General features: G+C 46.1%; 1 protein-coding gene and 1 long non-coding RNA gene across 2 annotated transcripts in view; both read right to left on the minus strand.

The window, feature by feature from the left end:
* Positions 1–25211, minus strand: part of LOC109194357 (C-type lectin domain family 12 member B) — a 159144-nt gene that overhangs the window by 111806 nt on the left and 22127 nt on the right. The gene's annotated exons all lie outside the window — the stretch shown is intronic.
* Positions 1963–13917, minus strand: LOC109196623 (uncharacterized). Its single transcript, XR_002058038.2, has 5 exons — positions 12537–13917; positions 11865–12448; positions 4822–4904; positions 2308–2452; positions 1963–2060 (listed from the first exon to the last, which is right to left on the minus strand). It is a non-coding gene; the product is annotated as an uncharacterized LOC109196623 (long non-coding RNA).

Here is a 25211-nt window from a genome sequence, read left to right on the forward strand (position 1 = left end):
CTGTGTGGAGTTTGCATCTTTGTGAGTTTTCTCCAGGTTCTCCGGCTTGCTCCCATAGTCCAAAGACAAGCAACTAGTGAGGTTAGGCCAAATGATGATTCTAAATGTCCATAGGTGTCAATGGTTGTCTGTCTACTTAAACACCGATTGCGTTTAATGCAATGTGCCTGAGTCCACCATTCATATATTTCCTTTATATCTTACAGTCGCTCTCTTATGCATTCATCAGAGTGTAACTCACGGTTCCATATCTTGCCCAAGGATACTTTAGAACTTAGACTGGGACAGAACTCCCAACCTTTTGATCAGCAAATGACCTGCGCTACCTCCTTATCTAATTGTCTGGTTTCTATTGGGCCTACTGGCTTGCGGTTGTCAGTAAGCCTGGACCCCCAGTGCCTGATTGGGACATGGACTTGGTCCTTGCCGACCCTCAGTATCCTTGCTGTGAGCGAGCAAGGCCTACTTATTCTCACAGAATTGCCAGGAAGATTTGCAAGCTCCATGCATTTGTGCCGGGGACTCCAGACTCCGGTCTCTTCCCTCTAGGTTAGACTATGATGTACCTGTGTGCCAGGCTGCTCTGTGCCCTTCTGGGTCTTCAGAATCTATTGGGAGCATTCAGAACATTAATAAGACAGACCAGCTCGTGTCTGCTTACCTGGGGTCTTGGGCAAACCCTTGTCTAGCCCAAGCCTGTAATAAGAGAAGGACCCATGGGAATTGTCTCCACGGTCGGCCTGGGATCTTGCAGACTGACAACAGTGGTTACTCCGTTACAGTGTAGTCCCGGCATCTTTCAGGATCTCCTTGAGCAAGGCTTGGGTCTTGCAGAGTTATAGCATCTGCTTCTTAAGCTTGTTCTTTGCATCAGACTGAGCCCTGACCTGTTGTTTAGGGTACTGGGCTGCACCGTCTCCTCTCGGGGGTTGTCTTAAATAGTTACCCCATACACATAGAATATGTAATGGAGTGGAGAGATAGTCTTAATGTAATAGAGAATGTATGGTTACTTTGAAACCTTGGTTTCTCTGAGTGAGAGACTCCAGCTTTGAAGCTGCTCGGCGACACATTAGAATCAAACAATCACCAGTTTCATGTCTGCACAGCTGTTTTTATACATAAGCTGTGGGGCGTGGTAAGGCTTGTTAGAATCATAAAGTCTTCAAGAAGTATCCCGGGCCTCCTCCCGGTGGGACACACCCGGAACACCTCACCTAGGTGGTTCCCAGGAGGCATCCTTGTCAGATGCCAGAACCACCTCAACTGGCTCCTTTCTCTATGGAGGAGCAGCAGCTCTACTCTGAGCCCATCCCAAATAGCCTTACCCTATCTCTAAGCAAGAGGCCATGTTCATCCACGTCTCATTCTTTTGGTCACTACCCAGAGCTTGTAACCATAGGTGAGAGCTTTGCTTTTACACTCAGCTCTCTATTCAACACGATGGACCAGTACAGTTTGCCGCTTTACTTCAGCCACAGTACCAATTTGTTTGTGGATTTCCCACTACCTTCTCCCGTCACTAGTGAACAAGACTCCGAGATACTTAAACTCTTCCACTTAGGATAGGAGTGCATCCATGGGCACTCCACCCTTTTCCAGTTGAGAGCCATGGCCTCAGAATTTTAGATGCTGATTCCCATTCCCAGCGCTTCATATGCTCAGTTGCGAACCATTCCAGTGTGAGCTAGAGGGCCATCACCTGATGAAGCCAACAGAACCACATCATCTGCTAAAAGCAGAGTAATTGCAACCAGGTCTGACATTATGTTTGTCATTTACATGATGATCATTAACAAGTGGTTCTTTGAAGCGGTGCTTATTTTATTCCCAAAAGACATCACTGATTTCATTTAACTAAGTCATCTATAATAACTTTAATGGGATACATAGATATTTTACTATTATATGAGTACAAGACTAGCTGGATAAAAAGCTGAATTTCTTACAGCGAATGAAGACCCCAGACAGTGTCAGAAGATACAGCACTCCCAGAGTAACTGCAGCAGCCTTTAAACACTTTCTTGTGATATTTGCAGAAAGTGTTTGAGTGTGTGCTCCTGTAGAAGAAAATATGAGTTTTAGTATATTTATTTAAACCAACTCTTCTAACTGTGGGACATTGTTTTTATTTTTATCGGTTGCGGCAGATAATCGCATCACACTTTTTATAACAGCAGATACAGACTCATGCTATGGAAATACTGATTCATGAAATCTGACTCATTTAGTACTTTATTTTTAGTATAGGTGCACTAAAGTAAATAACATTTGCCATATTAAGAGTATTAAAAATTTCATACTTACTTGCGTTTTGTGACCAAGGATTCACATGTCGCTCTTTTTCTTGTAAGAGCTCAACCTGATTTTCCTCTCCCAAGTTCTCTTGGTTTGTTCTCGTGTATCTGACATTCAAGTTCAACTTTGGTGCAGCAGTTATATCTGTAGACATCTTTAAAAAACTATAGATTAGCCAGTTGTTGACGAGCTCCTGTGTTCTTTTCTCTTCTGTGTTTTTCTTACTATTCTTTCCCTTTAGAAGCAATAAAGATCAGCAACTGCTCCCCTCAACAGCAAATGTAATTTCACAGAAATGCCTTTGTGCATAACTGTTGCTCTTTTATTTCAGCCTGTTTTTTTTTTTCAAATAGTCTTTCAACACAGGAAGCATGATAAACCACAACCACAGATGCACAAATGGACATGAGATCAAGGCTTGTTTGCTGGTTTAAGTTTAAGCTTGTAATGTTTCAAACATTGAACATAAAGAACTATTTTAGTATGCAAAAGTAGATTTGATCCTAATAATAAAACAAAATCTTGATCTTTCTATTAGCAATAATGAAAGCAACACTTTTTCCACTCTATACATGGGTGTTTTCACAGCTATGCATGCAATACCTTTTTGTTTTTTCAGTGTCTCTTCAATGCAGGAAGTGACAGCAAAGTAACCATAAATACACTTCTACACATGAGTCACGTGGTTACAGTTGACCACAATGTGTACACATGGAGGTATGACTCAGGTTAACATGATAAATATATTAATAATAATATTGTCACCATGGCACCCCAGTATAGGAACACATTTCAGTGGTGTTCATCTTCCCTGACAACTTAACAGTGTAAGACTGTTTAAAAAAAAAAAAATGTAATCAAAAGACATTTCTTCAGCTGCTCTCCTCTTCCCAAACCTCTTATTGCTACTTTTTCATAAGCCCCTGTACTGGCCAACCAAACAATAGCTATGAAAACCCTCTGAAGGGAGGAGGAGGGGTTGGTGTGTCACTGGGATCCCAGGAGCTATGTTGTAGGGTAGGGTCTTACATTACAAGTTGGTCTGGGGTGAGCGACCAGATAAAGAGCGTTTTAGAGGAACCCTATGAGTATAACATCAAGGGAACAGTTAACCCTGCCTGGGATATGGGTTACTGGGGCTCCTACCTGGAGCTCTCCTCTATCCATGGCTTGGTTCCTGGAACCAGTTTCTTGGAGTGGGGCAGGACTCTGTCCCAGTCTGGCGTTGCCCTTGGTGAGGGGCGGCGGGCTGGGGTAGGTGGTATTGCTGCTGTACATTGGGCCCCTATGACATTGGGGGATTTTACCAGTGGATGAGAGGGTTTGTTGCCACAGTTGGGGGTTTGCCTGGCTGCTCAACAATCATTGGGACCACTTCCTTCCTAATTTCCTGGTTTCCTGGTTTCTATAGTCCCCAGGGACTTGATGGCATGTGCTTCTTAGGCTTGTTCTTTGCATCAGATAGAGCCATGACCTGTCGTCTAGGGCATTGGGCTCCTCTTGGGGATTGTCTTAAAGAGTTACACCATACATATAGAAAATGTTACGACTTGAGTATTCTCGATGTGATAGAGAATGTATGGTTACTTTGTAACCTTGGTTCCTCTGAGTGACAGACTTCAGCTTTGAGTCTGCTCGGCGACGCATTACGATCAGACAATCACCCGTCTCACATACAGCTTTTTTATACGTAACCTGTGGGGCGTGGCCGGGCTACCTAGAGTGTTTTAAAGAAGTATGCACATGCTCTGACCAAGGGGGGGGGGGGCATTCCCCATACATATAGAATATGAAATGGAGTGAAGCGATAGTCTCTCACTCAGAAAACCAATGTTACAAAGTAACTGTTTCTTCTTTCTTTTTTTATTTCTTATATCTTAGTTCTTTCATTTCTTCTTGTTAGAAGACACATCATGGTATAGCAGTTACCATAAGGCGAACAAAGGGTCACTAGTGCAATTCCAGCCAGAAACACAAATGCCTTATGATGTTGTATCACAAAGGGCATCCAGAGTAAAACCAGATTAAAAAAATTTAAGACAGTACTTTAGTAGTTTTAAAAGCCATATACTGTGGAATAGTGGTTAGCACTATTGCCTGACAACAAGAAGGTTCTGAAGGCTGTGTGGAGTTTGCATCTTTGTGAGTTTTCTCCAGGTTCTCCGGCTTGCTCCCATAGTCCAAAGACAAGCAACTAGTGGGGTTAGGCCAAATGATGATTCTAAATGTCCATAGGTGTCAATGGTTGTCTGTCTGCTTAAACACTGATTGCATTTAATGCAATGTGCCTGAGTCCACCATTCATATATTTCCTTTATATCTTACAGTCGCTCTCTTATGCATTCATCAGAGTGTAACTCACGGTTCCATATCTTGCCCAAGGATACTTTAGAACTTAGACTGGGACAGAACTCCCAACCTTTTGATCAGCAAATGACCTGCACTACCTTCTTATCTACATGGATATTTTACTACGTACTATATGAGTACATGACTAGCTGGATAAAAAGCTGAATTTCTTACAGTGTATGAAGAGCCAGACCATGTCAGCCGATACATCACTCCCAGTGTAACTGCAGCAGCCCTTCAACACTGAGTGTGTGCTCCTGTAGAAGAAAATATGAGTTTTCATTCTTTTATTTAAACCAACTCTTCTAATTGTGGAACATTGGATACTTATTTTTCTTTTTATCGTTTTCACAGATATGCGCATCACACCTGTTAGAACAGCAGATAGAATCGAATCGAATAGAATAGAATAAACCTTTATTATCCCACAAATGAGAAATTTGGGTGTTGCACAGCTCTTATAGCAAGAGACATATAGACACAAGAATGATCCTGGTGAAATATACAGTGTACAAACAAGCTGCAAATGAGTAGCAGCAATTAGAAACATATGATATGTCAATTAAACCAGTGATGAGTAAGATAACCATGTTAAACTGTGTCATAGAGTAAGACAACTGCTGGTAAGAATGACCTGCGGTAAGAGTCCTGTTCAACCCAAAGGATCTCAGTGGCCGTAGCAGGTGAAGACGACTTAGATTGTATTTGTATTCGTGGATCAATCCAGTTGGTTATTGAGGTGAACACCCAGGTATTTGTACTCCTCCACCGTTTCAATGTCCAAACCCTGGATGGTCACTGGTGTAATATGGGGTGACTTCTAGCTGAAATCAATCACCAGCTCCTTCATCTTGCTGGCATTGGTGCGAAGATGGTTCTGTTCACACTAGCTGAAAAAATCATTGATGTCCCCCTCTGTATTCCAGTTCGCTTCCTTCCAACACCCAGCCCACAATGACGGTGTCATCGGAGAACTTTTGGAAATGAAAAGTGCTCATGTTATAACTGAAGTCTGCAGTCTACAGGGTGAAGAGGAAAGGGGTGAGTACTGTTCCTTGTGGGCCTCCCGTACTACAGACTACCACCTCTGACACACAGTCCCTCAGCCTCACATACTGGGGTCTACTGGTAATGTAGTCAACAATCCACGTGGAGAAGTGATGGTCCACTCTGGCTCCCTACAGCTTCCCCCTTAGCACTGAGGGCTGGATTGTGTTGATGGCACTGGAGAAATAAAAAACATGTCTCCCACAGTGCACCTGGCGCTCTCCAGATGAGAGAAGGCCCGATGCAGCAGGTAGATGACAGCGTCATCCACTCCGATGTTCATCTGGTAGACAAACTGCAGCGGGTCTAGATCTCTCCCGAGTAGTGGGTGAAGGGGGGGGGGAAGTATAATCCTCTCCATGGTCTTCATCGGGTGTGAAGTCAGGGCAACGGGTCTGAAGTGGTTTGGCTTCTTGCGGTGCATTGTCTTTGGGACCACGCAGGCGGTTCTCCACAGAATGGGGACCCTCTCCAGACTGACACTGAGTTTAAAGATGTATGTGATAACCTCACAGAGTTGATCTACACAGTCCCTCAATAGTCTGGAGCTGATTCCATTCGGACCCGTGGCCTTCCTGGTTTTGATCCTCGGCAGCTGACTCTGCACCTGGTCAATTGTAATGGAGAGGCTGCAGTATAGAGTATGGTTGAGTGACTCCTGATGACTGGCATGGGGAAAGGAGGCAGTAGAATCATTGAAGGAAAAAGGGGATGAGGTGCATCTGATGTCGGTGGTCTTATTGGGGGTTGCAGAGAGGTGTGATGAGCTTTGGTGGATGGGGGAGGGAAGGGTTACTGAGTCAAACCTGTTAAAGAACTGGTTCAATCTATTAGCCCAAACCTAGTCTCCAGACTCTGGACCCTCTATGCTCGCTGTGCTCTGTCCGGTGATGGTATTCAGTCCTCTCCACACACCTCTGGTGTTGCTCTGCTGTGCTCTGCTGGAGCTGCTCCTCCAGCTTCCTCTTGTAGCTGTCTTTTCCCCTCCTTATCTCTCTCCTTAGCTCTTTCTGGACTCTCCTCATTTCCTCTCTGTCTCCAGATCTGAAAGCCCTCCTTTTCTGCTCCAGCAGATTCCTCAAATCTGGAGTCAGCCATGGGTTGTTGTTGGAATAACACTATACTTTCCTTGTCGCTACAGTATTATCCCCGTAAAAGTTGATATAATCTGTTATGCAGGTTGTTAGACTGTCGATATCCTCTCCATGTGGGCTACATATCACCTCCCAGTCTGTAGTTTGGAAGCAGTCTTTCAGTGCCATGCTCACCTCTTCAGACCATGCTGGGGGGTTGTTTGCAACCCAAAGGTATGTATGAGGGAACCAGATGGACCAGGTTATGGTCTGAGCAACCCAGTGTCGAGAGGGGTGATGCTCTATATGCATCCTTAGTATTTGCATACAGTAAGTCCAGTGTTTCGTTTACTCTGGTAAAACAATCCACATACTGGGTGAAAGTAGGGAGAGTTGAGGACAAGGAAACATGATTAAAATCCCCAGAGATGAAAAGGAGGGCTTGGGGGCATGATATCTGCAGCTGGGACACTACTGTGTGAATTGTCTCACATGGTACTGCCGTATCTGCTGCTGGCGGAATGTAAAAAGTTATCGTGATAACTTGCGAGAATTCCTGCGGCAGGTAATATGGTTGGATGCTAACCACTAATAGCTCCACATCTTGTGTACAGCGCTGCTCCTTAACACTGATGTGCCCCGATTTCACATACATCACATTCCCCCCACATTTCCTCTTGCCGGTTTCCTTCACGTCCTGGTCCACTCTCATCTGGTGAAATCTGGGTACAGTCAGAGAGTTTGGAGTGAGGTGCGTTTGCAACGACTCTGTGTAGCACATCATGCTAACCTACTGGTACTCCCTCTGAAGTCTGGTCAGCGCCGCTAGCTCATCTTATTAGGGAGAGATCTAACATCCCCTATAACGATCGAGGGTAAAGATGGTTTGTACCAGCTCTGCAGCCCCGTCTCCTCCAATGGAATTCCCCGGGGGATCTCTGGTCTTTCTCTGGGGTGTATCAGCTGGTTGGTAAGCTGATCCGGGGGTGTAAACAATGAAGCCGCTGCTTGATGAATCTCCGCATACCAAAAATAACTTACAAGTTGCTTCTGGCTAGCATACTTGTGACTGGTTAAAAGAAGGAGTGAAAAAAGCAAGGAAAAACGATTAAATAAGTTAAAAGAATGGAACATGGTCAGAGGTTCTGTAACTAGTGGCCTCTCCCATGGTGCCTTCTTAGGTGGATACTGACTCATATTATGGTAATACTGATACATGAAATCGGACTTTTTAAGTACTCTATTTTTAGTATAGATCCAACAAAGTAAACGACAATCGCCATATTTAGAGTATTAAACATTTCAAGCTCACTTGCATTTTTGTGACCAAGGATCCCCATGCCGATCTTCATCTTGTAAGAGCTCAACCTGATTTTCCTTTCCCTAGTTCTGTTGGATTGTTCTTGTGTATCTAGCATTCAAGTTCAACTTTGGCGCAGCAGTTATATTTGTAGAGTTATATTTGTTTCTCTTAGTTTCTTTTTTATTTCTATTTTTAAGCAATGAAGTTCAGCAAGTGTTCATCTCAACATGCGAATGTGATTTCACAGAAATGCTTTTGTGCATAGCTATCACTCTTTTTTCTGTCTTTTTTTTTCAAATGGTTTTTCAACACAGGAAGTGGCAGCAGGACAAACCACAACCACAGATGAATATGGGATCAAAGCTTGTTTGCTTGTTTGTTGGTTTAAATTTAATCAGAACCAGAATACTGTATTGATCCCTATGGGAAATTATGTTGGTTACACTGCTCCAGTACAAACAGTGACAAAAACAGACAATACAAGAAGTAAGAAATAGCACAATATATACATATATAAGTCACTTACTAATAAATATCTGAATAAGAAAGAAGAGCATGTGCAAAAAAGGTGTAGCAATAGCAGTATACAGTGTGTTAGATGGAGGAGTTGTACAGGGAGATGGCCAGAGCAAGGAATGATTTCCTGTGTCGTTCAGCGTTGCTTTTCGGTAATCTCAGTCTCTCACTGAACGTGCTCCTGTGGCTGGCCAGCATGTCATGGAGTGGGTGGGAGAAATTATCCAACATTGTCTTTATCCTGGATAACATTCGCCTCTCCATCACCACCCTAAGAGAGTCCAGCTCCATCCCCACAACATTGCTGGCGTTGCAGATCAGTTTATTGAGTCTGTTAGCATCAGCACCCCTCAATCTGCTGCCTCAGCCTCATAGAAAATCCTAAGCACGAAATGTTTCAAACATTGAACATGAGGAACCATTTTGGTATGCAAAAGCAGATTTGATCCTAATAACTTTTTATTTCTTAGTTTTCATCTTAATAATAGTGATAGCAACACCTGTTTAACTCTACATCAGCGGTGTTTTCACAGCCATGTATGCGATGCCTTTTTGTTTTTCGGTGTCCCTTCAATGCAGGAAGTGACAGCAAGACAACCAAAAATAGACTTCTACATATGAGTCACATGTTTATGGTTGACCACAAGGTGCGCACATTGATGCTTAACAGAGATTAACATATGAAATATAAATATTGCTACCATGGCACCCCAGTATAGGAGCACAGTTCAAATCTCACATTAAAGTGGTGTGTACATCTTGCCTGACTACTCAACAGTGTAAAACTATAAAAAACCAAAGAAAAACAAAACATAAAAACAAGGCTAAATCAAAAGACATTTTTTCCAGCTGCTGTCTTCTTTCCAAACCCCTACTTGCTACTTTTTCATGAGCGCCCTTACTGGCCATGAAAGCTATGAAAACCTTCTAAATCATGACAGCTCTATGCATTGCTGCCTTTTATGGTGGAGGGGTTTGTGTGTCTCAGAGATCCCAGGACTTATGTTGTCACGGGCTGGGGTCCCCTTCCATGGGAGCCTCCTGGCCGGTGGATCAGCAGGTAGCTAATCCGCAGCATTATTGTCTCTTGCTCTCTTTCGCTCTCTCTCGCCAGAGCAGATGTCATTGTGGGTTCATGCCCTCGGCTAACTTCAAGTGAAGATATAGTCGGGCGGTAGAAGGAATACTTCGAGGACCTCCTTAATCCCACTGACATGTCTTCCATAGTGGAAGCAGAGACGGGGGATGAGGGGGACGGCTCATGCGTCATCAGGGGCCAGGTCGCTGAGGCTGTTAAACAACTCCTTGGTGGCAGAACCTCTTAAGTGGACGAGGTTTGTCCTGAGTTCCTGAAGGCTCTGGATGTTGTAGGGCTGTCTTGGTTGACAGGCCTGTGCAATATTGCTTTTTTCATTCATTGTAGCTTAAGAAATTTATAGGTGAATGAAAAACATTGTATAACATAGTATAAAAATATTTTTCTATCAATATGTGTTTTTAGATGTATTCTTCTTCTTTCATGTGCTCCCTTTGCTGGTAGTCGAAGCATATCATCTGTCTTTGTCACAGTCTGAGTGGCAGACCGCGGGGAAGGAGGACCCAAACACTAGACCCAAACGCTGGACTCTGTGCATTCTGGTGGCCTGCCACAGGTCCAGTGGCGGTGAAGCAGCTCTGGCAGCCTGCCATGTAACAGCTTCAATGGGCAATGGCGAAGCACAGAAGATGATTTGTGATGTGCAGGCCATCCTGGACATGGATGTGGACGATGTGCTGGACGTGGACGGCGTGTGGGATGTGGGTGTGGACGACATTCAGGCCGCACTGGACGTGGATGACGTGCAGGCCACGCTGGAGGTGAACGACGTTCTGGTCCCTCCGGCGCGCTGATCTCTAGCTCCGACTGAGCGGGTCCCTCCAGCACTGACTTCTAGCTCAAACTGAGCGGGTCCCTTTGGCATGCCGACCTCTAGCTCCGACTGAGTGGGTCCCTCCGGCGCGCTGACCTCCAACTCGGGCTGAGCGGGTTCCACAGGCAACGGTGTAGCGACTGCTGGTGGTGGAGACAACGAGGGTACAGCAGACAGGTGAGGTGATGGTGACGTAGCCGCTGCCGACAGATTAACAGATGGTGGGCGTCATCGCTGCCACAGGCGTTTGTGATGATGGTGGATTGACAGCTTCAGGCGTTTGAATAGATGATGGTAATGCAGCAGCTGCAGATAGTAAAGCAGGAAATGGTGTGGCAGCTGCAGACAGTGGAACAGATGGTGTAGCTGATAGCTGGACGGGCCCCTCAGACCCTCCAGTGAAGGTAGATGACAGCTGGCGCGGCTCTCCAGAATCCCCAGCGGAAACAGACAACAGCTCGCTGACCTAGGGTCATTAGGTATGGAGAGCCCTAGCTGAACAGATGGCTGAACTGCAGGCAGAGCTAATGGCTGCTGAGCAGGAGACACAGCAGCTAACTGAGCTGCAGCTGTTTGAGCGGCTAACTGAAATGCAGGTGGTTGAACAGGGACCTGAGCTAGTGACTGAACAGGGGACTGAGCTAGTAAGGAAGCTACAGGTTGAGCTATTGGTGTGGAGTTAATGGTGGCACAGCAACGGCAACCAGTTGAGCAGAGAGAAAAGCAGAAAGTGGGGTGGCAGCAGCAGACAGTGAGGCTGAGAGTGGTGTGGAGGCTTTTGACTTAGGCAGTGCTAATTGCAGCTGCACAGGGCACAAGGCTGGCTCAGGATGCTGCGGCTGGGGCTGTGCAGTGCAGACAGTCTGTTTGGGTAATGGCAGCGAGATGCAATCCTCAGCAAAACTTTCTAGCTTCTCTTGTTGCCTCGCCTCCTTTCTACCCTTTTCTTCTTCTTCCATTTTCATAGTCACGGGGGAAGAACTTACAACACTAATTGAGTTCATTTTACTCCCTGCAGCCTCCCGAGCTGCTGGAGTGGGTAGTGGAGTGGAGGCTGCTGTAGATGGGGCAAATGGTTGAACTGCAGACTGCTGGGCAGCTGACTAAGTTACAGGCTGGGCAGCTGACTGAGTTAAAGGCTGGGCAGCTGATTGAGTTAAAGGCTGGGCAGCTGACTGAGTTAAAGGCTGGGCAGCTGACTGAGTTAAAGGCTGGGCAGCTGATTGAGTTAAAGGCTGGGCAGCTGATTGAGTTAAAGGCTGGGCAGCTGACTGAGTTAAAGGCTGGGCTACAGCATTAGCAGTCTCACAGTTCATTGAAAAACCACCAGATGGAGAGGAAAATGGAAAAATTGTCTTTTCTACTCACCACGGCTGTCTGTTGAGAAGTCCAGAATCCGGCTGTGGTGAGGAGCGCCGGCAGTGTGAACGTTGTTCCTTGACGACGACAGGGCCGGTGAGCCAGGCTGTGAGTCCACTGGCGGGCTGGGCTGGAAAACAGCCTGGGTCGGAGAGTGAAGATGGAGCGTGTTAATTAAGAAGTCTGAAATGATTGGAAAGAGACAGTCCATTATCCAGAGGAAGCAAGACAGTTTCTCCTGCAGCCACTTTTCCACAGTGCGACGCACTTCTTCCCCATGCGCTTCCAGCTATAGGTCACAGAGTCTCTTAACTTTGCCTGTAACATTTCTCCTAAACTTCTCTGTTGATTCCGCCTAATCCATGTTGGCTGGATTGTTCTGTCACGGTCTGAGTGGCAGACCGTGGGGAAGTGGGGAAGGGGGACCCAAACGCTGGACTCTGTCAGTGAACTGTGTTTATTTACAATGCAGAAAATGACAATAAATCCCTGTTTGCTCCCTTGACTGCTCTCCCAAAAATCCATGTCTTTGTACTCTCTGCTCCCGTGTGCGCACTCCCTGTGCTCGCTGCCCTCCTGTTTATATGCTCCTCCTGGGGGAAAAATACCAGAGGCAGCCATCAAGACACACACTCTCACAAGTATGCAATAACTGATTTTAACTTAAGGTAAGACACTTACATGGAGTTTTACGCAACAATCCCGCGTCGAGGCGCTCTCAGCCACACTGGTTTGTAGCTCCCCCAACGATCCTGATCAGCTGCAGGTGTGTGATCCTCTCCCTCAGGTGTGGCCATCCTCCAGGCTGAACACACACACACCAGCCCTGAAGATGCCTGTAGACCGGCGCTCTGTACAGACACCCACACACACATACCCAAAAACCAGGAAGACGAGGGACAGCAGCACCAAAAATACACATGCCTATAACATATTCAATAACCCTGGGTCCCTCAAACCCAGGTCCGTGACAGCCTTAGTGTCACCTTATTTGATAGCAATCATTCTTTGTCACAGCCCTCTGCATATCCTTCTTTACTTCTTGAAAATTGGTGGTTAGTTCTTTTTTATTCTTCAGACCATAACTCCACAGGGATGTTCTCTGAAATAACTGTCATTCCATTGCTCATCCTCTACTTAGCTGCCCTCTCTTAAATCTTACTAATCTTCTGCACTAACTCTCCTTCATCCATCCTCCTCTCTCTTATTTTGTCTTTCATTATTTCTTAAAAGTACTCCTTTCATCCTCTCAGCCCACTCTCCTCACCATTGTATTTTTGATCATTTTTCCTTCACTTTTCACATCTTGAGAGGACTGAGATATCTATTAGCAAAAAACTGTTATACCACTGGTTTTTAAATGTGCTATATAAATAAATGTCTCCCAGTTGTGTTCCCCATGTGTCTCCACTTCCCTCATTGCTCCTCTGTGTATTAAAACCCTTTGTCTACCTCTGCTTGTTGTCATGTCGTCCCACATTGCTGTGTAGGTTTCTCCGTGTTCTTCGTTGTCCTCACTCTCCTTGATTCTTCTTTCTCAGTTCTCCGTCCCTAGTTTCCTGTTTAGGTTTTCTTTTCCCTGTTTGTAATGTTCAAGTTTTGCTACAGCACAATAAAGCTGCCTCCTTTAGTTCACCCCTTTGTGTTTTGAGTCCTGTGTTTGGGTCCTACTACACCTACTCCACCTGCATCACAGCACCATCATGACACCTATACTTGCAACCTGTTGTACCTGATGGTGAAATGCAATTTTCCTTTCAGTGCTACTACCTCCAGCTGATTCATGGAAGATAAAGAATTAAATTATGACATGTCTTTGTCATGAGCTTACTTACTTACTTGTTTTGGACATGTCTGTCTGTCCTTAGCTGTGCTTTAAGGGCTGAGCTTCAATTTCAACACATTTTTTTAACCATTTGGTGAATTCTTTGAAATGTTTTATAAGGTCTTAAAATCAGGTCCATATGTGTTGGAACAATTACAAAATTATTGTAAATTTGCCTCTGTACACCACCCCAGTGGATTTTAAATCAAACAAACAAGATGTGATTTAATTACAAACTTTCAGCTTCAATTCAATGAGTTTAATAAATGTATTTCAATAACTGTTTAGGAATTACAACAATTTTTATACACAGTCCCAAATTTTTAGAGGTCTGTCCGTCAGATTGTGATTTCACAACAACATATTTTTGTTACTTTCACTTTTCAATTTGACTTCACACTCAGCAAAACATAAAGGTCAGAATACCATTATGTGAATTTTACCTTCACACAGCTGTACCTTCTGACCAATGCAGTTCAGTTTCTCTATTAAAATTCTTGGTAAGGTTCAAATCTGAGACTGAGAGGTCACCAGCAAACTCTCAGTAGATGTCCCTCTCACAGACCCAATGTTTCGATCCAGTGTTGGTGTGGATCCATGTTCCTTGTAGATCCATAAATACTTTGACATGATCCACAGGATTTAATTTTGCACCTGGATTCCAGCTTCTGTTGAACAAGTACAATGTTGTTACAGGTAAAATCCTGAAAACACAACATAATATTTTGCAGAGAGCTCTTAGCAGTGCTTAGAAACACACATCAACATATTCTCCTACTGAACTATTTAACTTCCATTTGTCTTCCCAGTATTCCCATAATTACCAGTTATACAGTTTTCACACATGAACTGCAGCTCTGAACTTTTCTATACAAAATGATGTAGAAGACATGAGAACCATATACTGTAAATAAAAGATGGAAGTTGCCACTGTGACATCACGTTAGTTTACAAAGCCGTGTTTTTAAAGCCTCAGGCTGAACTCAGCTCTGTTACTCTCTGAGGGCTGGATCTGACCTTTAAATCCAGGAACATCACATACTCATCAGTCACCTTGTTAACCACACAGTCCCCTCACACTAAAGCGTACCTGCTTTATCACCTTCTTTGAACATTAACAGGAGAATAAATTGTTAAATGAATATCACTGTATCCAGTAAACGTTAAACTGAGACCACACTGTAAGAAATGTACATAAAAATTACAGTTAATAACTGTAAAATGGCAATGGTAAATTACCATTAAATCAAAAACAGTAAATGATTATAATATGGACATTACATTTCTGTAAATTGAAAAACGGTGATTTGCCTTTATTTTTACACTGCTAATATGTTGAAATTATATTAATGTACGGCAATATGGCACATTGTCTTTGAAAACAACAGGAAAAGTCTGTAACATTATTTACAATTAATCACCCTACAATTTACATAATAACTGTATGAATGACAATCTTTCCTGCTTTTTTCATTTGAATTTACGATTTACAACTGTATATTAATTACCTAAAACATACCGTACTTTTAATTTTAACAAAATGTCAAAACATTGTTAGAATTATTGTGAAAATTACGGTGAAATGTTTTTAATATTAACAAGCTCAGGCTGTTTGATAAAACAGTATATGTTAACAGTACATACAAACAATTACTAACAATAAAAAAATATGTATATTTCTTTAAATTCTAGAGTCTCACCTAGTATAACACAGCTATTTACAAAGAAAAATTTTTTTTGTGGCATAGGGAGGTTTAAATCATGGATTTACCACTGTTCAGTCCATGTTTAGTCTGTTTGAGTGTGATACCACCTGCTGAAATTAAAATTAATTGATCAAAATGAAAAAAAAAAATTTAATGAAATAACCTTAGTAAATTGGTGTAGTTTGCAAGGTCAAGAGCAGTCAAGGAATGTATTATAAAAGCTGTAACAATCAGTTTCCTTAAAGTCCATGCACGTTTTGGAGACAATGCATCACGTGTCTAAACCGTCACCTACATATATATATATATACACACACACACACACACACACACACACATATATATATATATATATAGAGAGAGAGAGAGAGAGAGAAAGAGATACATAAAACTTAGACGAGGAGGGTACTATGTTGCCAGAAATAGCTGTCTGACTGTGAGGTACTGCAACAGCAGAGGGCATCAATACTCCTTGGAAGCGTGTAGTCCGCCAAACCAACAAAGAAGAAGATAGCACCACTTCTAACGGTCCAGACAGACTCCTGCTCAGCAAGGGAGTGCCAGCAGCACCCTGCACTGAACAAAAACCTTCTCTTTAAATGTAAGTATATCATTAGACATGAAACGTATATCAGCTGTAACCATAGTTCACTTAGTCAGTTTTCTTGTTGCATTGAAAGCGTTCCTCTGTTACAGGCTTTGCCTTCAGTCCTGTTTAGTTTTCTGGAAAGTTCATGTTAATGCAGCAGGTTGAAGATTTTAGCTAGCTTTACTGTGAAACAAACACCTGTTTAATTTACCAGGAGCAGCTAAAGACAATGTTCCTTTTTGATTTATTTAGGGTTATGTATTTCATTGCGACCTGCTTCTGCCATCCTGACCATTGTAGAGGAAATTTAAAAGAATATATGAGTTGGGTCAGTCATATACTCTGAATAAGCTCACTACACTTCTTAAAACTGAAACAACATTATCTGATGAGGGTATTTCCAAGCTTTGTGAGGCAGTTAAGGGATCCAGATATGTGTAACAGGTGAGCAATCAGCTGAGTCTTCATCAGATGTACTGTGTGACATTAGTGATGGTAAGATATTCAAAAGTAGTACTTTTGTTGTTTGTTTTTTTTTAACCAAAATCCATTATGTTTCAAACTACTGCTATACCAAGATGCCTTTGAAGTTGTTAATCCTTTAGGTTATGGAAATAAATAGATAAAACTGTAGTTAAAGGAACCTTGTTTTGCATGCTGGAGATAATTTGGGCTCACATTGCACTGGTGGCTTCTGCTTTAGTCGTAAGTTTTATGCCAGTCAGCCCTATTATGTTTTATTGTCTCATTTGTTGGACCTTAATTTTTTTAGACGACATTCTGGCTGCAACAGCTGCCAATAATTTTGTATAAATATGAACTTTTGAATAAAAAGGCATGTTTTGTATTATACAGCTCTTCTGTGCTTTGTCAATAGGAGACGGTAAACAAGCTTATTAAAATGTATTTTAACTGGTTTACTTTATATTAGTTTTTTATTTCATGTAATTATTGTGCAAAAACCAAAGTTCACTGTGAATTTTATATTTATCAACAAGTATACCCTTATGTATTCTGCATTATCACTATAGCTGTGTCCCAAAACATTGGCTGCATCCTTCGGAGGACCTGGCCTTCGCGGTCTACGTGGGCCGGGTCCTTCGAAGACCGAGAAGGCCGGAAGTGTGAGGCTGTGAAATGGGACGGTCTAGCCTTCAGATTTGCGTCACCGCTGTGTCGGAGGAGTTTAATAAAGTCGGCCGTCTGCTCCTTGCTATCTAAAATATAACAAGACACTGGCGTGATTTCTCGACCGTCTCACACTTCTGTTTAATCAGTTTTCTGTTTGACGTTTATTCAGCTGTGTGAAAATCCTGGAGGAACCCACCCGATGGATTAATAAAGTTTGATTTAATCTAATAATCTAATAACTTTGATCTCAGCCAAACCGATTTACTCCGGAACAAATAAAACACCGAGAAAAGGCAAACAATTACATTTTTAAGTTATCCGAGTGACTTATTAGGTTAAACATGATATCATGTTTAACCTGAGTAGCGAAAGAGCGGGGGTCTGAAAACGATGAAGCCGGGAGTCTGCTGCTTTCGTCGGCTGGAGTGACCAATGAACCCCCGGCTTGCTATCGAGCGGGTGGGTAACAGACGTCTCCGAAAACGTCGGCACACTTTTGCAAATATGCGATGTCTTGATGAACCAAGTAGCTGTGTAAATAACAGTAGCTGTAATTTACACAGCTACTTTCTCGCCTGAAAATATGTTAAAAGTTTATTTTGTGACCCAGGAAGATTAATAAGACTAATTTTAAAACTTAGTAGCGGCCGCCATTGTTGGCAGCTGAAATTTGGCTGGGCCGCCCTATGAATTCTAGGATATGGTGGGCCATGAAGGACACACCCGACCCATCCTTCAAATTCGGGGAAATGAAGCATTTGAAGGAGTCGACGAATTGGGACAGCCTTTGTTGCCTGGCTGTGACATAATCGGCCTTCAAATGCGGCCTCCGGAGGATGCAGCTGACATTTTGGGACACAGCTAAAATTTTCCGCGGTGAAATTCTGGCAACCACAGCTGCCAGTATTTTACCGTAATATTCAACTTTTTAACATTTATTTTATAGAGTTTCACTGTATTTTACAATGCAAAAATGTAATCAGGTTAATGGAGTGTTTGTTGCTTTTACATGAGTTACCATGAACAGGTTTATGATTCTTTATTGTGAATTTTACATTTATCAACAAAGTATACCTGTCATGATCCAGAGTCTGCCACTCCGTGTTTATGTTTTAGTTATTATTATTCTGTGGTTTTGGTTATTTTGGGGTTCTTGTACGTTCCTTGTTCACGTTTCATGTTCCTATGTTCTGTGTTCCCCAGTCTGTGTGAAGTTTGTGTGTTGTGTCATTGCGTGTTTGTGTTTCCTGTTTTATTGTGAAGGTCTGCGTCTTATGCGAGTGTTTTCGGTTTGCCTCCCTGGTCTTGTCATGTTAATCACTCCCAGCTGTGTCCTCCACCTGTGTGCAATCTCCCTGTGTTTCTCTGAGTGTATTTAAGTCATGTCTTCTGTCTTAGTAATTGCTGGTTCGTCTGTGTTATTCCCCTCGGTCTTCCTGCGTCTCCCCGTCTTCCTGTGGATTTTCCTGTGCCTCCCTGCATCTACGTTTCTGTTTTTTTTTTGTTAGTTTTGCCAGTTTAGGTTTTCCAGTTTCATGTTCACCCGCCACTTCTGTTTGTATCTACTCCTGTTCAATAAACACTCACCTGCACCAGAGCTGCCGCATTTCGGGTCCTATCTTCAACTCCACACGTCTGCCATACCTGACGTGACAGTACGAACCAGCCAGCATGGACCCTGCGGCATTCAACCCGTCCGAGGAGCTCCGAGATGACATCATCTATAATGTGGAGATCCTCCTCGGGCTGTGGCTGGAGAACCCTCCGTACGAGCTTCGCCGGCTACAACAGCTCTTTTCCTGCCTGCCATGGCTTTTGAAATCGCTTCCTCCGACCATGCAGGCCTTTCTCCAGCACACACCACACCTTCTCCCAGCCACTACTGCCTCGCTGCCCGACCCGCCGGATGTGGGTTTGCCCGGCCTGTCGGAGCCGTTTGCGGGGAAGAAACAACGATCGCGCCGCCGGTGCGCCACCCCACAGCCGGACGTTCGGACTTCTAAATCGCCGGCTGTGGTGAGTGAGGACTCTTTTTCTGTGTCGGACTGTGGAACTGTTTTGACTGGGGCTATGTTTTGTGTGGCAGATAGTAATGTCAACAGCTTATCAGCTGCTCAGCAGCAGCCACAAGCTCAGTTAGCTGATCAGCAGCCACCGTCAGCTCGGTTAGCTGATCAGCAGCCACCGTCAGCTCGGTTAGCTGATCAGCAGCCACCGTCAGCTCGGTTAGCTGCCCAGCAGCCACCGTCTGCGCAGCTAGCCGCCCAGCAGCCACTTTCCACTCAGTTTCCAGTGTCAGCTGCTCACTCACTGTCTGCTCAGTCTCCAGTGCCTCCAGTGTCACTTTCAGCTCAGTCTCCAGTGCCTCCAGTGTCACTGTCAGCGCAGTCTCCAGTGCCTCCAGTGTCACTGTCAGCGCAGTCTCCAGTGCCTCCAGTGTCACTGTCAGCGCAGTCTCCAGTGTCACTTTCAGAGCAGTCTCCAGTGTCCCCGCTACCCGTAGCTCCAGTGTCCCCGCTACCCGTAGCTCCAGTGTCCCCGCTACCCGTAGCTCCAGTGTCCCCGCTACCCGTAGCTCCAGTGTCCCCGCTACCAGTAGCTCCAGTGTCCCCGCTACCCGTAGCTCCAGTGTCCCCGCTACCCGTAGCTCCAGTGTCCCCGCTACCCGTAGCTCCAGTGTCCCCGCTACCCGTAGCTCCAGTGTCCCCGCTACCCGTAGCTCTGGCACCACTGTCACCGCTAGCTCCCTCACTCATTCTGTCACCAGTCTCACACATTCACTCTTTGCAGGGAGAAAATCTAAGTTCCAATCAGGGAGTTTCTCGTGCTTTAGCTGCTTCAGGCACAGTTATGCACTCCAGGGCCTCCCCAGAAGCTAGGTTTCAGTTCCCAGTTGTTTCTGGACCCCTGAAGATTAAGCAGCCCTCAGAGAACTACTCCGTGTCAACACTGTCTGGGCAGAGCCAGTGCTCAGCACAGCACCCATTGCCTTCGTGTCTGCCAGAGGACTCCGTGCCTGCTGGCTCTGTGATGGTTTCTGCTGGAGGGTCCAAAGGGCCCGTCTAGTCTTCGTCTCGTGTCTCCGCTGGAGGGTCAGAGGGACTGCTCCGGCCTTCGTCTCGTGTCTCCGCTGGAGGGTCCGAGAGACCGCTCCGGCCTTCGTCTCCTGTTGTCGCTGGAGGGTCCAAGGGATCCGTCCAGCCTGCAGCGCCTCCGTCTCCGGCTTCCACGCCGCCGCCTGCAGCGCCACCGTCTCCGGCTTCCACGCCGCCGCCTGCAGCACCATCCTCGTCTGGTCCAGCCTCAGTGTCTTCGGCCACGTCTGGTCCAGCTTCAGTGTCTTCGGCCTCGTCTGGTCCAGCTTCAGTGTCTTCGGCCTCGTCTGGTCCAGCCTCAGTGTCTTCGGCCTCGTCTGGTCCAGCCTCAGTGTCTTCGGCCTCATCTGGTCCAGCTTCAGTGCCTTCGGCCTCGCCTGCAGCAGCCTCCGAGCCTTCAGCCTCGCCTGGCCCAGCTTCAACTTCAGCTTCAGTCTCTGCTTCGCCTGGTCCAGCTTCGGCTTCGTCTTCGCCTGGTCCAGCCTCCGTGTCTTCGTCTTCAGCGTCGCCTGGTCCAGCCTCCGTGTCTTCGCCTTCAGCGTCGCCTGGTCCAGCCTCCGTGTCTTCGCCTTCAGCGTCGCCTGGTCCAGCCTCCGTGTCTTCGCCTTCGGCATCGCCTGATCCTGCCTCGTCTGGGTCTGCGGTTAATCGGCCACCTTCCAGGCCACTGGTCGGGCGTCGGCCCCGGATCCCCTTCGCCTGAGTCGCCGCCGTTGCCTTCCGCACGGCCGGCCCCCGGACCCCCTTCGCCTGAGTCGCCGCCGTTGCCTTCCGCACGGGCGGCCCCTGGACCAGTGCTGTCGTCGCTGCCGTTGCCTTCCTCACGGCCGGCCCCCTGAACTGTTTCCACATCGCCGCCGTTGCCGTCCGCACGGTCGGCCCCCTGAACGGTCCGGGTTCCTGTGCTGTCGGCCTCCGGGCCGGCCCCCTGAACTGTTCAGACTCCTGTGTTGTCGGCCCCCGGGCCAGCCCCCTGAAATGTTCTGTTTTGGACTTTGTTTTCTTGAGTTCTGGTGTGTCTTTTTTTTTTTTTTTTTTTTTTTTTTATATCTGTCCCGTTTGGTTCTTTTGCCATCAGAATTATTGTCTAAAGGCGAAGAAAGATGCCCAACGGATTTACTTTACCAAATGGACCATCCCAGCCTTGCCGTAATGGTCCATTTGATTCACCTTTTATGGTTTATTTTATTTTCACTTGCTGAATACGGGACAGACTTGACTGGGGGAAAGAAAGGGGAGAAAGAAAGAGGGAAAGAAAAACAGCGGGGAAGAGGGACGGGGAAAAAGGGCAAAAAACCAAAAACCAACAGAATAAGCAGACAAAAAAAATACATATATCGATCATCTGGATCACCTGTTGAGAAAGAAAGAAAGCAAGCAGAAGAAAACGAGAGTAATAAACAACATCACAATGATCTATGGGAATATGACAGTAAATACTAAATGTTAAACATTATTGTGCAGCACGTAAGATCGACAGCGCACAGTGTGCTTTGAGGTAAGAGCCAAAAAGGGTGTAGTTTGTGTGTGATCACCTGTGTGTACACCTGTGAGCATGGACGCGCTTGTTTTTTTTTTTGTTTTTGTTTTTTGTTTTGTTCTTTTTTAAAGGTTCCTTCATGTAATGATCTGCTAGAGGGTGTGGGGGGCCACTGCCCCGTCCTCCAGGGCATGACGCAGGTATGGAGGAGATCAAGACTCCAGACGTCCAGAGGCCCCCAGAACACAAGAGACCAAGGAAGACCAACAGAGGGGCAGCTGCGTCACTGTCCCAGAAAGAGCTGAGGAGAGTCCCAGATGAGGGGTCACTCAGCAGCCGCGGAGCAGAAGCCAGGGGGGGTTGCAGTGACGTGCCCGTGAGCTCCGCTGGCAGCCAGCTGTGCCTGAGTGACCGAGCCCCGGGCCGAGAGGCCGAGGGCACCCCGCCTCCGAAGTGGCCCGAGCGAGCCCCAGGCTCCAGGCCCCGATGAGCAGCCACCAAGGAGTGAGCCGGTGTGTACCTGGGCGCCCACCCCCGGACACAGAGAACCACCAACGCACCGATGTCTGAGGGCGTCCACCACCGGCAGGGGAAGTAGTGGGGGGAGATGGGCCTCCAAACCTTGGAGGGCCTGAGATGTCCCCAGAGAGGTGGCATCTGATACCCAACCTGACATATAGACACAGACATACAGGCACACACAGATACAAACATCCATTCCCACCCTCATGCTCTCATATGCAATTACTCCACACTCAACCAACGTGGAGACAGACATAAAGAGACGCTGTACACACAATCACTCTCCCCAAGCGTACTCTAAGAACCGGGTCTGGGTACCCTTGCCCCTGGAGGGGGAAACTGCACCCAGACCCAGGTGGTGTTACCCTTTTCCCTGCGGTGGGGAGAAGCAGACCGCCCCGACTCCGCAGCAGCAGGGAGGCCCCACATTCCAGACCCCAGTCAGACGGCCAAGTCCTCCTCCTAGCCCCCCCGCTCCAGCAGGCCGCAGAGAACGGGGGTGTGTGAAGACTCCAAACCTCCCTCCACCCGCTCATATGTAGTGTTGATGTATGTGTGTTCTAAGGTGCATTTAAAACCCAGGAGGGCATGGAGCTACCTGCCAGAGCAGCAGGTAAGCGCATAGCCCCTCCTGCTAGCCCTCAATGTCTACGTGTATTTAAAATTGAGAGGTGGGCAACGACGCCAGGGGTGAGGTGTACACCCTGATGGTAATTTGGATTCTGTGTGGCGTGCCCACCCCCAAGATCCTATATGTATGTGTAATGAGAGTGTGAGTAATGTGAATGTCTAAGTTGTGGGATAAAATTGAGGCAGAGGCAGCCAGAAGGGGACAGAAGGGGGGATGCCTCCCCTGCACCCTGGTGACACACCCCTACCCCAAGGCCCTGCATGTGTGGGTGACTGTGGTGGAGCGAGAAGAGGGAGGCAGCTGGAGATGGGGAGGGAAGGAAGGGAGGGGCAAGTGACCCCTCCCTGGGGCCAGCTCCCCCGCTGACCCCAGTAGGCACCCCCATACTCTGCAACTCGCCAGGGAAAGGGGGGCCCAGGCCCATCTGGACCGGGGCCCAGTGCAGCAGCGCCGCCCGGCCCCACAGAGCCCGGGACAGTCCACCCGACCCCACCACAGAGAAAACTACACCCACCCCATCATCCACTCATCTTCCAGACTACACAAGACAATAGACGCCCAGGCTGAGATCTTCCTCCACCTCTCCTGTATCTCCCCCTCCTGCAGAGAGAGTTCCCGAAGAGAGGAAAGCTCCTGCAAGATGTGACAACCTCCCCACCAGTTGAAGAGCCCCCCAGGTGGTTCGATGCACCGGCGGCACCCTGCGCCAGGACCGGGCCCCCATACACCCACCCGCCCACAACCCCGGCAACACACCAACCAGGACCCAGGCCCCTGACGCCCGGCCAGGGCCCCAGCCCAGAGACGGAATGCCCCCAGAACCTCACGCCCATCCCGGACCCACCCAGGGGCAGCCAGGCTACCAGGTCAGTAACCCACGTCCGTCAGCACAGACCCTCCCCTAGCCCTGCTGCACGCAGCCACGAGGAAACCGTCACCCAAGAGCCAACAGAGCCCTTAATTGGCCATGACCGCTACCCCGGGTTGAGCCCCCAAGGAAGATGCTCCTGGGGAACCCCCCGATGCCCTAAGCCTGTCCCTACCCCCACACCTAACACAACAGTGAAGGTGGGACCAAACTATGACCCCCCACCCCCACTAGGTGATGGAGCTGATCAAAGGAGCCCAGAGAAATTGATCTGATGTGGTGGCAGAGGCTGTATCAAGACTAATGTGATCTAATAATTTCTATATTGGTTAAAATTAAGATTATTTTAATTTTCCCAGTTCATGAGGACTGTTTTCTTGGCTATGCATAGGGCAGTGAAAACCATACGGGCTATATTCTTTTCCGTAGTGACATTATCTAAGCTGCCCAACAAACATACTAAAGGCGAAGTTGGAATGTTACATTTCAGAGACTTTGATAAGACTTCACATATCTCGCGCCAAAACTTCTGAACTGGTGGACAGAACCAAAGAGCGTGGATATAATTGTCCGGTGAATTGGTTTGGCAGTGTGAGCAGTTGTTGGTAGATGTAAAGCCCATCTTGAACATCCGATGACCTGTATAGTGCACTCTATGTAGTATTTTGTATTGAATTAATTGAAGACTGGGATTTCTAATTAGATGAAAGGTTTTTTAAGCAAATCTGAGACCAGAAGTTTTGGTCAAAGTTAACTGATAAATCCGCTTCCCATTTTGCAATAGGAAGTGATATTGATTCATCTATTTTAGAAAGCATTCTGTATATTTTGGACAATAATTTGGGGGTTTTAAGAGTCAGAAATTGAACCACACTTGGTGGTGTTTGTAGTTCATCTTGACCTGGTTTAAATCTCTTTTTTACTATGGATTTAATTTGCTGATATTCTAAAAATCTTTTCTTGCTGATCCCATATTGTGTAACTAGTCTGTCAAATGAAATAAATTCTGTTCCTTCTAGTATATGTTCTAAATATTTGATTCCTTTACCACTCCAATCTGAAAAGTTTATCATATTATTGTTTTGTAATATGTCAGGGTTGTTCCAGATAGGTGTACGTTTGCATGGGATTAATGAAGACTCCGTCAATTTTAGAAACTCCCACCATGCTGTCAGAGAAGAGCTGATGTTGATGCTTTTGAAGCATTCATGTCGTTGGATGTTTGAGCTGATAAATGGTAGATTTGAAATCTCTAGATTATTGCAAAGTGCTTGTTCTACATCTAGCCAAGGTTCATCTAAGAGGGTATGTTTTTGCCATCCTGAGATAAACTGAAGCCTGTTGGCTAAGAAGTAGTGCTGAAAGTTAGGTACTTCTAATCCTCCTTTATCCTTGGTCTTTTGTAATGTTTTTAAGCTTATACGTGGGGGCTTATTTTTCCAAAGGAATTTGGACATATATGAATCTAGAGATCTGAACCAATCTTGCGGCGGTTTAGTTGGGATCATT

Source organism: Oreochromis niloticus, linkage group LG22 (genome assembly GCF_001858045.2).
Source record: "Oreochromis niloticus isolate F11D_XX linkage group LG22, O_niloticus_UMD_NMBU, whole genome shotgun sequence".
NCBI classification, from domain to species: domain Eukaryota; kingdom Metazoa; phylum Chordata; class Actinopteri; order Cichliformes; family Cichlidae; genus Oreochromis; species Oreochromis niloticus.